At 44.3% G+C, this 14,348-nt stretch overlaps 1 protein-coding gene across 1 annotated transcript in view; it reads left to right on the top strand.

Annotated features, from left to right (window-relative positions):
• LOC123763529 (receptor-type tyrosine-protein phosphatase epsilon) overlaps window positions 1-14,348 on the top strand; it is a 104,717-nt gene that overhangs the window by 26,726 nt on the left and 63,643 nt on the right. The window lies entirely within an intron of this gene.

Genomic DNA, 14,348 nt, shown 5'->3' with positions numbered 1-14,348 from the left:
GCCAAGTTTTCAATAATTAATTGTTTTTCGACTACCTAACCTACCTAAACTTACCTAACCTAACTTTTTCGGCTACCAAACCTAACCTAACCTATAAAGATAGGTTAGGTTAGGTTAGGTAGGGTTGGTTAGGTTCGGTCATATATCTACGTTAATTTTAACTCCAATAAAAAAAAATTGACCTCATACATAATGAAATGGGTAGCTTTATCATTTCATAAGAAAAAAATTAGAGAAAATAAATTAATTCAGGAAAACTTGGCTTATTAGGCAAATCGGGCCTTGCATAGTAGGCTGAGAAGTGCGTTCTGGCTACTAGGTACGACATATATATATGTCGTACGACATATATATATGTCGTATATATATATATATATATATATACGACATATATATATGTCGTATATAAATATATATATATATATATATATATATATATATATATATATATATATATATATATATATGTGTGTGTGTGTGTGTGTGTGTGTGTGTGTGTGTGTGTGTGTGTGTGTTGTACCTAGTAGCTAGAACGTTGTACTTGGCCTACTATGCAAGGCCCGATTTGCCTAATAAGCCAAGTAAGTAAGTAATTATCAATAGAAGGCACCAAACCGGGAAGGCTATGTAGCACCATCAAATGTGCGGGATAATCAGAGGGCGCTAAATATCACCAAGGATGCCAATACGAAAACAAAAACGCATAAGGCGAACGATATCAAAAATATCCGAATCACCAAGAACTCTATTGAGGGACAAGCGACCGCAGGGGACGGTCGGAAAACAAGACACACGCTCGTCCTGGAAGTCAGGACATTCAACAAGGATATGTACGACCGTAAGAGGGACAATGCAATTTGGACACTAAGGAGCAGGGCGGCGCTCCATTAAGTGACCGTGAGTTAAATGGGTATGGCCAATACATAACCTAGCCAGAGCCGTTTCCCACCGCCGGTTACGGTGGCAGGAGGAAGGCCACTGGGACACACGACTCTTAAGAGTACGCAATTTGTTACCAATAACAGAAGACCAACAACTCTGCCATCGGGCAAAGATGGAGGCATGAATAACTGGGTAAAAGTCGGAATAAGGAACACCTTTATGGGAGATGGGACAAGTGTGGATAGCGTCCTTAGCGGCGGCATCCGCACGCTCATTTAAAGAGACACCAACATGGCTGGGAACCCAGCAAAACGCATCCGACTTAAATTTACTGGAGATAAGAAACAGCCAATGTTGAATCTCGATGACCACAGGGTGGACTGGATTAAAGGACCCTAAAGCCATGAGGGCACTATGAGAGTCAACTACTACCACGAAGGAGGATTGCCCCCGGGAAAGCAGGAGACGAAGAGCATAGAGAATAGCATAGAGTTCTGCTGTGAAGATGCTAGCCTCCGGAGGAAGGCAACACATATAAGTGTGGTCAGGAAAAACAACAGAGTAGCCCACACCGTCAGCAGACTTTCACCCGTCGGTGAAGATGGGAACGGAGTGGGAGTGAGAAGAAAAGTGCTCAAGGAAGAGGCGTTTCAGAACTGTAGGAGGGGTAAAAGCTTTAGTGATGCGGGTCAGAGAAGTACAAAATTTGGGAAGGGGGACCCTCCACGGGGGCAAGGAGGGAACAATACGAGGAGAAACATTAGTAATACGAACCGAAAGAGAATCTTGTAAGCGAGACAAACGGACAGAAAGAGGAAGGTGGTGAAGAGGAATAGGAACTACAGGAGGGGTAAAAGTCAAAGCACGATAGAGGCGAGAGTGAGGATGCTGTAAGGATCGCGCAAGATAGCGAAGACTGTAGCGAACACGGCGATCCTGGAGAGACAGAAAGCCAGAGTCAGCGTACAAGCTGAGGGCAGGAGTTGAACGAAAAACACCAGAACTGAGGCGCAACCCAGTATGGTGCAAAGGATCAAGATGGTGACGAGTAGAAGGAGAAGCAGAAGAGTAGGCAGGGCAACCATAATCGAGTTTAGACAAGACGAGAGAGGAATGCAAATAGAGGAGCGTGCGCCTATCCGCTCCCCAAGAAGTATGGGACAAAACCTTAAGTAGGTTAAGGGCCTTAGAACATTCAACACGGAGGTAAGAGACATGGGGCGACCAAGACAAACGAGTGTCAAAGAATAACCCCAAAAGCTTCGTGGAATCTTTGTACTCAAGGGGATGACCATAAAGTGATAAAGAGGGACGAAGAACGACCCACTTCCGAGTAAAAGTCATGCACAAGTCTTAAAATAGTAGAGAACTTGAAGCCATGATTGGTGGCCCAAGATGACACGGCATCAATCGCAAGTTGAAGCCGCCGTTGAAGGAGAGCCAAATCATCACCTCGACAGCAAAGAGTAAGATCATCAATATAAAGAGCGGAGAAGATGCCAGAAGGAAGGGAGGAAAGGAGACCATTGAGGGCAACCCGAAAAAGAGTAGTACTCAGAATACTACCTTGGAGCACACCTTCATACTGCCGAAAAGAGGCAGAGAGAGTGGCACCAAGCCTGTCTCGAAAGGTACGACGAGAGAGAAAGCTTTGAAGGAAGAGAAGGAGATTACCACGAAGGCCAAAAGAACGAAATTGGGACAGGATATGGTATCTCAAGGTCGTGTCATAAGCTTTTTCCAGGTCAAAAAGGACAGCAACAACGGAGGTCTTCGCAGCAAAAGCAGAACGAATATAGACCTCCAAGATCACCAGGACATCAGACGTGCTGCTGCACTTGCGAAAACCAAATTGAGAAGGAGAGAGGTGGTGATGGTGTTCCAAGAACCACATCAGACGGACATTTACCATACTCTCAAACAGCTTGCAAACACAACTCGTGAGAGCAATAGGGTGGAAATCCTTAGGAGACGTACCGAGAGACCCTGGTGTCCGAATAGGGAGTACAACGGCATCGAGCCAGCCCTCAGGGACGGATGACGACTCCCAGTCCTGGTTATACAGATTCAGTAAATACTGAAACGTGCACGGAGGGAGATGGCGAAGCATCTCATAATGAACGTCATCCGAGCCCGCTGCTGTAGATCCGCAGAGGGCCAGGGCAGACTGAAGTTCAGAAAGAGAGAAAGGATTGTTATAGGGAAGGCGGAGATGAGTGTGGAAATCTAAAGGATAAGATTCAAGAACAGGCTTACGAAGAAGGAAGGATTGAGGAAGATGAGAACCAGAGCTAACAGAAGAAAAGTGGGAACCCAGTTCAGCTGTGACCTTCACTGGATTCGCCACAAGAGTCCCACGGAGGTGGAGAACCGGCGAGACATCTGGAACGAACTTACCCGCAATCTTGCGGATCTTCTTCCAGATCTGCGGTAGAGGAGTATCAGACGTAATGGTGGAAACATAAGATTTCCAACTCTCATGTTTAGCAGTACGGAGGGTCCTACGGGCCACCGCATTTGCCTTCCGAAACAGAATAAAAGAATCAGCCGTCTGCCGGCGGCGGTGTTTTTTCCAGGCTGCATACTTACAGCGGGCAGCCCGAGCACAGTCCGCATTCCACCAGGCAACACACTTCCGTGTGCCCCGGGAGGAAGAGCGAGGGATAGAGCTGAAGGCAGCGTTGAAGACAGTGTCATAAAAAAGGACGAGGGCGCGAGGAAGAGGCAGAGAGGAGAGGTCAGAGGTCAGAGAGAGTAGCACGGAGGGTGAATAGGCACCAGTCAGCCTTGGCAAACTGCCACCTAGGGAAGGAAAGGGGAGGGTGGAAAGAGAAAAAGGAAACGAGGATTGGGAAATGATCACTGTTATGGAGGTCATCAAGAACCTGCCACGTGAAATCCAAGTAAAGGGACGATGAGCAGAGAGAATGATCAAGACAGGAAAGGGTGCGAGTTTGAGAGTCCACATGAGTGGGCTCACCAGAATTTAGAAGAAATAGAGAAGAAGCGAGGACGAACGGTTCGAGAAGACGGCCTCGGGTGTTTGTCAGAACATCACCCCAGAGGGAATGTTGACAGTTGAAATCACCCAAAAGGAGCACCGGCTCTGGCAAGGAGTCCAGGAGGAGCTTAAGATCAGGAAGGAAAAGAGGGACATTTGGAGGGAGATAAATGGAACAGACTGTATACCATTTACCCACAAAAACACGGGCACCAAAACAATGGATAGGGGACGGAAGAAGTAGGGGGGACAAAGGGAATATCAGAACGAATTAAGAGAGCAGTAGAGTTATGGGCCCCAGCAAGAGCTTGGGGGGGGGGGGAAGAAAGAAAGGAATAACTACGAAAGTGACCAGGACGAGCACCAAGCATTGGTTCCTGGAGACAAACACAAAATGGTGTAAACTGTGTAATTAGAAGTTGGAGTTCATGGAAGTTGGCATAAATCCACGAATATTCCACTGAAGAATAGACATTATCAAAGAGAAAGGACAGTAACAGAGAACAAGAAAGAAATAAAGGTAAAGAGGAACACAGTTTATAAAAGAATCTCAGGATCAGGGTCTGGATCAGGAGCAGGGTCGGCAAAATCAGGGTTAGGGGGCATGGGTAAACTTAGTAAGGAGAGAGGGAAGGGAGCGAGAGAACAGACCAGAGGCGGACTGACGGGGTCCGGAGGAGGAGGAGGAGGAGACAACTGAGAGGGGCAGGCAAGGACAGTTGGAGGAGGGGGGGCAGAAATCAGGGAGTGCACCTCAGGAAGGGCAGCAACAGAGAGGGAATCGGGGGCGGAAGAAACCTCCTTATCAGAGACATGGGGTTCGACTACTGAAATGGGAGGGGATGTAGTGACAGAGTCAGAGGGAGGGGGTGAGGAAGAAAGTGAAACCTTCTTACCCGCCGGAGAGGAAGAAGGAGAGGAGCCAGGCTTACGTTTCTGACTCGAAGAGACAGGCGTTCCAGTAACAACGTACCGGGCGACAGACTCAATGGTCTCAGCAGAAGAGGAACGAGAGCGAACAACACGAAGATTGCTGGGAGGATGATGGATATCAGCCTGGACAAACAGGTGGCGTGGAGGGTCAAGAGACTGGGGGGAGGGTCGGGAAGAAAGAGTGAGGGGAGATGGGGAAGAAGACAAAGGAGATATGGCGGACTGGGTAGGAACGGGGGAAATCCCAGATGGAGAACCAGGAGGGAGACCATCTGGGACAGGAGGCAAAGGAATAGGGGAGGAGGTGGTGGGTGTGGTCGGGTTTAAGACCTGGAAACGGTTGGGAGACTGAGGAAGACGGGAAGGACGAGGAGAGGTAGAACGCAACACGCGAGCGTAGGAGACGCCCGCGAAAGAGGCGAGACGACGAACTTGGCGTCTCGCTTCAGGAAAAGACAGACGATCATGGTGCTTCAAGTTGAGGACGGCTTCCTCGAGTTTGTAGTGCATACCCGAGCATGAGAAGGTAGGGTGGGCTTCACCGCAATTGAGGCAGCGAGCCTGGGGAGAAGTGCACTCGGACTTAGAATGACTATCGTCCCCACACAAGGGGCACAGATACACAGTACTGGTGCATTTGAGGACACCGTACCCGAACTTCCAACACTTATTGCATAGTCTAGGAGAGGGAATGTACTACTGAACGGAGCATCTGGCACCAGCTAGAATAATAGAGAGCGGAAGGGACCTACTATCAAAGGTGATTTTTACAACTCGAAGGGGCTGACGGCGATGACCACGAGGGGGTCGAGTAAACGTGTCCACCTGGAGGACAGAATGGCTTTGGGCTTCGAGGATATGTTTAATATCCTCATGGCAATCTTTGAGGTCCCAAACACAAGTTGTAACATGGTGTGGGAGGAGAACAGCGCCAACACTGGCATTTAACCGAGCGCTCTTTCTCCAATGCAGGACAAAGCAGCTAAACGAGTAGCTGCATCCTGAGAAAGAGCAACGACGACACGCGTACCATAACTGGTGGAGTTAAAAGTAACAGAGGCATCTACTGAATCAGCAAGGTGTTTATGGAGGGAGAAATCGTCAGGAGGAGTAGAATCCAGATGGTGGAGATTAAAGTATTTAGCCCATGTAGTGGGACCAAACAAGGCGTTGTAAGTATTATTACGGGAAGGGATCGTGCGAGTGCGGCCGTGGCGGGAACGGCGTTGAGAACCCCCAGAGTTCATGGGGGTAAAAGGCGCAGTAGTCACAATGAGACGAAGCCGTGCCAGGGCACAAGGTGGTCACCACTGGGGGCTGGGGACTCGACCCTACTGCAAAGGAGGGAGGGGAGCTGAGGGGAGTATTCAGGTTGTCGGGGCCCAATGCAGCAGGGGCTACAGGGGCTGCAGGGGGCAGGGTCTTCCAACACAATCCGACTCGGGGGCTTGGTCGCCCATCCCATGAGCCTGAGAAAGTACAAGGGAAACATTATCAGCCATGAAAATGAGGGAAAACTTTCATTCACGAATGTGCCCCCACACCCACCATGGAGCCACAATTAGAGGCAGGACACCCAACAAGAAGCTATCGCTGATCTTGCTGGGTCCCCCCAGGGGTGCGTCGTGAGTATACGCCCCACAAACGCCACCTTAAGAACCGTGAGTCCATCGAGAGCAGGTTCAGTGACGAAAGGAGGATTGACAATAAAAGGGTCCCCTCGCTCGAGACGTTAGGTACTACAGTTCTACATGTGCAAAAGTATGCCTCCTCAAACACCCGGGCGTCAAAACAAAGAAAGTCAAAAGAATAATCAAAACAGGCAAAAGGTCGGCAGGAAATGACAATTTGATAGGAGAAGAGGGGGGGGAGAAAAATGAAACATGAGGAAAAGGAAAAGGGGCCTGGCAAAATTGGTAAAGGCAGCAGCAGGAGCATAAGGCTGCAAAAGGACAGAGGACTGACCCAAGGAGCATCACACTCCAGCAGCTGCCCACCAAGCCCCCTCACGGCGACAACGAGCCAGACAGTGAGGGGGTATTTGTTCAGGAACAGTCCTTATCTCAGTGTTTCTATATACATTAATCAACGGACAATCAAGAATATAATGGGTGAAGGTGTGAGACCTTAATATACTACATAGTTTACACTTCGTGTCATTATCATGAACACTTATCCCATATTGCCAGTAATATTTGTACCCAAGCTTGAGCCGCATGTGCACAGAGTCACTCCAAGCATTCCTCCTTTTACCATAAGTGAAATGGGTGTTTTGACTCGCACACATGTAGTGTTGCATGGTTTGACTTCTCTCATACATTATACCTCTCCTCGCCACTTCTGCCTGTGCTTGAATATTTCTGATTTTGCTTCTTATTTGTCTCATTGTGAATTCACATTCGATGTCAACTTGTGGTTTTGATGTGGCGCGTTTGGCCAGGTTATCCGCCATCTCGTTGAGCACTTTTCCAACATGAGATGGAATCCACATGAATTTCACATTGTGACCTTTCAGCTGTATCTTAGTTATCCTTTTCTTACAATCCTCAACTATGGACATGAAGACTGGATTTCGACTGTTTCAGGAATCAAGTGCTCCTCGACTATCAACAAATACAGAAACATCTTTGTCTTCTTGACAAAGGGAGCCGGTCGGTCGAGCAGACAGCACGCCAGACTTGTGATCCTGTGGTCCCGGGTTCGATCCCGGGCGCCGGCGAGAAACAATGGGCAGCGTTTCTTTCACCCTATGCCCCTGTTACCTAGCAGTAAAATAGGTACCTGGGTGTTAGTCAGCTGTCACAGGCTGCTTCCTGGGGGTGGAGGCCTGGTCGAGGACCAGGCTGCGGGGACACTAAAAGCCCCGAAATCATCTCAAGATAACCTTAAGATTAACGTACTTCCTCCAAACAAGCCAAAATGGCCTGCAGTTTAGCTTGTGTGGATGATATATAATTACTAAGTCGGAGTTCAATTTTCCTGTCCACAGTCCCAAACTCAGTATATTTCCTTAGTAGGACACCACATCCTGCCCTGCCAACCTCCGCCACCAACCCATCACAATATACATGTAAAGTGTTACCTCTTGGTAACCGAGATATCATGCTTCCATACAAACACCGTAATTGTCCCGGTTCATGATGAATCCTTTTCACCTTGAGGGGTACAATTTCTATGTCTATTTTCTGTACTTTCCAGGGAGCAGACCTATTACACTGTTGAGAAGGTTTACAGCAGTCAAGTACATCGTATTCCCTGAGGTCATGAGGTAGTCCCCTCATGTAGCATGTCTCTTTAAGTTTCCTGGAAGTGTGTACGTCACTCAGGCAGGTTTAAACGCTCTGAAACAGCTTATCCCCTCCTTTTCTCCGCATGAAACGAATAGATACTCTAGCGTTGATGTCACGGACTCTTTCATACACACTGTAAATTTAATTCCATTCTCATTATTTCAATCATTGCATTTCTTTGACATCCAATAATAATCCTCATAGCCTCGTTCTGTATCAGCTCTATTTTTTTAATTCTGCCTTGCCCTGTGTAAGACATAGCAGGTGCTGCGTAGTCTATCAGGGATCGAACAGTGCTTATGTATAACATCCACAAAACAGGTACCTTTACCAGAAAAAGCCAGTGTTTTTAGAGGATGCAAACAGGCTTTACATAAGGGGCTGATATGATTTATTTCAGCATTTTTACTCTCACATGTGTATCCAACATACATGCCCAGATACTTGTACTTCTGAACATGACTTAGTTCCATACCATTTAGAGGTAAGTGTTATATTTCTTCGTTTCCTATACTCATATTTGGTTTTGTTTGCATTTATAACTAAGCCTAACTTGGGACAGGTTGTACCATGTATGTTAAGAGCAGTTTGAATTTTGTTCCCAGAAGTGCCTTGTATAAGAATGTCATCAGCATATATGATCGTCGTGACCCCTGGAGGATACATCTCTGATGCTAATCTGTTCATTAATACATTTGTGGGAACCGACCTGTGAGATTTATATTTATTTAATTTATATGAATTTATATTTACGTTAATTTATATACTTCGATAGCAATTTGTATAATGATAAGTGGACTGTATTTCTGCAATAATCTCATAATCTCACAAATCGATCCTCTACACATTAGGGGGGGTTTATATTTATATATATGCAGCCAATCAAATTACAGTATTAACTACACATTATTAAACATTGAAGAGGTTCCTTATCTTATAGTACAGCAGGCTAGTCCACCAGGTATAACTAGGGTGTAGACACCAAATTATCCTCTTTGAGGTAGCTTCTATCACCCAGTAACTGGTGCACAAAGTCTTCCTCGTCTTGACCTGTCAAAAGTGCGCTAGCTGTGAAGCCAGAATCCTATATATGACAAGCTATATCAGAGAAAACACTATACAGTACATGGAACAATAAAGACCTGGCTTAATTACCTTTAGTTTGAGGCTTCCACGTGCTCTAACCGGGTCACCCTATATAATGACATTAATGGCCATAAATGAAAGATAATGGGTTTCGGAAAGAACACTTAACTTGATTTGTAGACAGCGTGTTGATAATGGTACACTTCTGGTTTCCATAACACTACGTCCAAGTAAAATTAACAGGAGCCGTATTTGCTCCTGTGAGCCTCTGGTCTAGTATAAACAATGGCTGTTTAACACTCCATACTATTGACGTTACTGGCCGACATTGTCCAGATATGATAGGAGCCGAATTTGCTCCACACGTCTCGGAGGTGACACAACAATGGCTGCCCTCCTTCCTCACTCTGACGCCTGGCTTACATTGTCCACATGTCAGAAAGTGATAGAAGGGTCACATTTACTCTACTTTAATATTGATAATTAAGTTAATTTATATAAGATGTTTTTATAATGGTAAAGTCCAAAGACTAATGTATTTAAGAATAATTCCCACCATAATAGGTGGTGAATTATAATAGTATGTGGTGATGATATCCCGTTTTCTTTAGACGGTAATTCCACAAGTTACGTTTTCTATGGGTAACTTGTTTATACAATACAGCTATTATCTGTATGATTATTAAATGGTGTCGGATTTTCCGACATAATTCCCCAGGGGGCTGCTCACGGGTCGAAGTCCTATTAGAACAGACGAACACCGATACTCCTCCTTCGAATTATTACATTAATTTGATGTTAGTAGTTAGTAATCACACATTTGTGTGTCTGTTCGTACAGGACGGATGTCCCGTACTAGAGTTGCAGGGGGTTAGAAGTCTAATGCGATTTCATTTCCCTGTCAACTCTTGAAAGGCTAATATTCAAGCCTTATACATATTATTTAACCCAGAAGACTGAATGTGATCAAGTACTACAGTCAAGTATGATTCAGGGACTGCATGAGATCAGTGACAGTAGATATAACTTGAAGTTTCTTCAGGTAACTGGTCACTGATATATAAACACTGAGGCCCATGGAATACATCTTGATTAAATAATAAATGTATCAAATCAGTCATCAGATTTATTGGGGTTTAATTTATTTAATTGATTCAGAAGATTGAATAGCTCATCATTAAAGTAAAGTATGGTTCTGAGACTGCAGTGGGTTCAGTGACATTGGTCGCAGTGACTTGTAGCTGTTTTAGGCTACTGTTCACTGATTTGCCACTGAGGCCTCATGAACTCATCTTCAGCTTTATATGATGATACTAACATCAACCTCTGTTGGTATAGTCAGCTGTAATCTCCTTAGTATAATGCTACTGGAGAAATATAATCAGCTGACAAATTTAGATTTCTATTGGTATTGTTTATCTGCAGGCATAGGTCTCCTCAGGCTTGATACTGGGCCTGAGAGTAATTTACCTCCTGCAGAGTTTAACATGGTTATACCCTGATATTTAGTAGGGCTACCGATGAATCGATGACAATAGTCTGTCCCCACAAGGAGACCGAAGTCAGTGAGGTGATCAGACTTAATATTATCTGCCAATTTTATTCCTCTATTTCTCAGGAATTTGGCTGTTGCTCTCAGACCTTGAACTTGTAGGTCTACTGGTATTTTGTCCACCACAATGGCTTGTACTCTACAGACGTACCTGCCTAAACGTACTGATGGTTGTACCACCTGGTAGACTTGAGGTCCTGCATCTGTTACAAACCCTGAGATGTTGAATGACGTCTGGGCTACAGGCCTTAATTGTAGTTCATCTGCCAACTTTTTAGTGACAAATGTTCTCTGGGATCCTTGGTCAAACAACCCACGGGTATGGACCTTGGCCCTCTTATTCAGGATGGTAATTTGGGCAGTAGGCAAAGTCGTATTACCTTTAGACTTTGCCGATTGGACACTCTTTGTTGGTTGCACCTTGCAGTACTGTACTGTGGTGGGAATGCTATCTTCCACCTTGGGGTTTGGAGACGTTGTTTTGGTGTCTCTGCACAATGCTGCATGGTGCTGACCTTTGTTACACCTATTACAGGTGTGTAATTGGGTATCACAGTCCTTGATGTTATGTTTCCTGAGGCACCTCGTGCAATGTTGCAAATCTTTGAGTCGCTCAACACGGGCATCACTATCAGGAAAATTAGAGCAGTGGTACATTGAATGTTTCTCATTGCAGAACAAACATGTTCCATAGTTTCCAGTACCCTTTGGTGTCACGTTCTTGGGTGACACAGTAACTATAGGCTTGGAGGGTCCCACTGCATATACGCCCACACTGCTACTGTTCCACTTTGGTGTTGAATTATATTGTCTAGATTGATTTGGAGTACCTTTGGTACTCTGTGGTTTACTATTATTGGTTTCTGAGGGTTTACTTGGTGGTTTTAATTTGTCATGTGTTCGTAATTGATGAACTACTGACTTTAAACCTTCAGATATTTCATTCATGGATAAGATGCTTTTATTGTAATGAGCACTCATTTGTCTCAATATGTCCCTAGGTATTTTCTCCTGGACAATTATTTTCAAGACCCACTCAGCCCCGTTTGTATCTGCTGTCAGGCTGAGGGCATTGATCAATGATTCTACCTCCAGCTTGAAGACTTGGAGTGAATCAGCTGAAGCCTCCGGTGGGGGTAAATGCAACAGCTCATGAACTAAATGTGATGTTCTTACTTCTGGATCAGCATAATTATCCTTGAGGAGTTTTACTGCCAGATCATAGCCGTCATTAGTTAATCTCAGATGGGATACTACTGTTTTAGCCTCACCTGATAATTGGCCTTGCAAATAAGAGAATTTACTACTCTTTGGTAAAGATTGTTTTGAGTCTACAAGGTCAACGAATTTGTTCCAAAATTCGTCCCAATCTTCCTCATCTTTTCCTGAGAAAGTGGGTAAATTAATTGGAGGGAGTCGAGCTTCTGCTTGACTCGTATTAGATGCAACTGTTGTTGTTGTTGCTGTTGCCTTGTTCTGGGCAATTAATTTGACATAAGGCTGTAACGTGGCCTGAGTGTGATCTTCATAATTCGCAAGATCAACCATAATGTCGTCTATTTCTGTTTCTGATAAATTGGTGTTGGCAAGTTCAGCCACATATGTTGCTATTTGGCATTTGATTTGCTCAAATTTACCTGCAGCTGCTTGATAATAGCTTTCCAGGTCAGCATAATCAACTTGAGATTGTTGTGACAAATCTTCACATTTCTTGATCTGTCTTGTTAAGTGGCCTTTAAGACCTGCAAGGGTTCTTTTCATTCTCCCTGCATTATCCATACTGGCTAGTTGGTAAAGCCTTGTGGGACTTGTACTTGGGCTGCTCATAATACTGAACAAGCTCTAATGGTAGCCTAGGGTAAATTCTGCACTCACTAGGCAATAATCCTACCTCTACTAGAGGTTAGCACTTAAAATTAATACACATTATATATATACAATCATACACACTAATGATTTGAGTGATAAACCAGTGTCACTGGAAGTACCTTTAGGTTAGCTCTTCTATATCACCCTAGGATGGTAGAGACACTAATTAATCACTCAAAGGTGTAATGATCATAAGTAAATTATTATATACACAACTCAACTCGAGTTGATAAAAATTACACCCAAAATAGGGTCTGGACCATTCATTAATGGTGTTAGGTTGTTGAATATAGTACAACTGACTATGGTAATAATGGGACTAGGATGAGCAATAATAGTTCAACTAGTCAATGGTAATATCCTACCCTGTTGTGGGTTGGCAATTAGTAAATATTATATTGTGAACACTAGTGCAATATATATTAAATAATTCTCTATTTTGGAGAAATAATATACACAATTATTGATAATAGCCTCTTAATTAGCCTCTATGAAACTTCTAATATTATCTAGAAGTATTAAATATTATTAGTGACCTCGCGAAATAAACTCCACAAAATTCGTAGATAATCTCTCGCGAAATGTAACACCACGAAATCCGTGAACAATCTCGCGACACAGTCACTAATTTGGCTGGCTTCTATATTAGCGCTGTCATTTCACGGAATAACACGCCACCAAATATCTGTGGGTGTGCATGAAACCGCTGATGAGGCAGATCTGAACTGAGGGAGGCTCCTGAGCTCCCACGAGGCTTCGCCGCTGTCTTTGACTGGCTTTGTTTAAATAACACTGCACTAGTATATTTAATGAATCCACTGGTTAACTGGTTCATCCGGTACTAAGATGACCAAATGTGGGTTCAAAGGATCAAATAATCCGTCATCCGGTTCGAAGATGACCATATAATGTGGGAACCGACCTGTGAGATTTATATTTATTTAATTTATATGAATTTATATTTACGTTAATTTATATACTTCGATAGCAATTTGAATAATGATAAGTGGACTGTATTTCTGCAATAATCTCATAATCTCACAAATCGATCCTCTACACATTAGGGGGGATTTATATTTATATATATGCAGCCAATCAAATTACAGTATTAACTACACATTATTAAACATTGAAGAGGTTCCTTATCTTATAGTAGAGCAGGCTAGTCCACCAGGTACAACTAGGGTGTAGACACCAAATTATCCTCTTTGAGGTAGCTTCTATCACCCAGTAACTGGTGCACAAAGTCTTCCTCGTCTTGACCTGTCAAAAGTGCGCTAGCTGTGAAGCCAGAATCCTATATATGACAAGCTATATCAGAGAAAACACTATACAGTACATGGAACAATAAAGACCTGGCTTAATTACCTTTAGTTTGAGGCTTCCACGTGCTCTAACCGGGTCACCCTATATAATGACATTAATGGCCATAAATGAAAGATAATGGGTTTCGGAAAGAACACTTAACTTGATTTGTAGACAGCGTGTTGATAATGGTACACTTCTGGTTTCCATAACACTACGTCCAAGTAAAATTAACAGGAGCCGTATTTGCTCCTGTGAGCCTCTGGTCTAGTATAAACAATGGCTGTTTAACACTCCATACTATTGACGTTACTGGCCGACATTGTCCAGATATGATAGGAGCCGAATTTGCTCCACACGTCTCGGAGGTGACACAACAATGGCTGCCCTCCTTCCTCACTCTGACGCCTGGCTTACATTGTCCACATGT

This window comes from Procambarus clarkii, chromosome 52 (genome assembly GCF_040958095.1).
Source record: "Procambarus clarkii isolate CNS0578487 chromosome 52, FALCON_Pclarkii_2.0, whole genome shotgun sequence".
Taxonomy (NCBI): Eukaryota; Metazoa; Arthropoda; class Malacostraca; order Decapoda; family Cambaridae; genus Procambarus; species Procambarus clarkii.
Note: the sequence above shows the minus strand (reverse complement) of the source record. Positions and strands in the feature narration are given on the sequence as shown.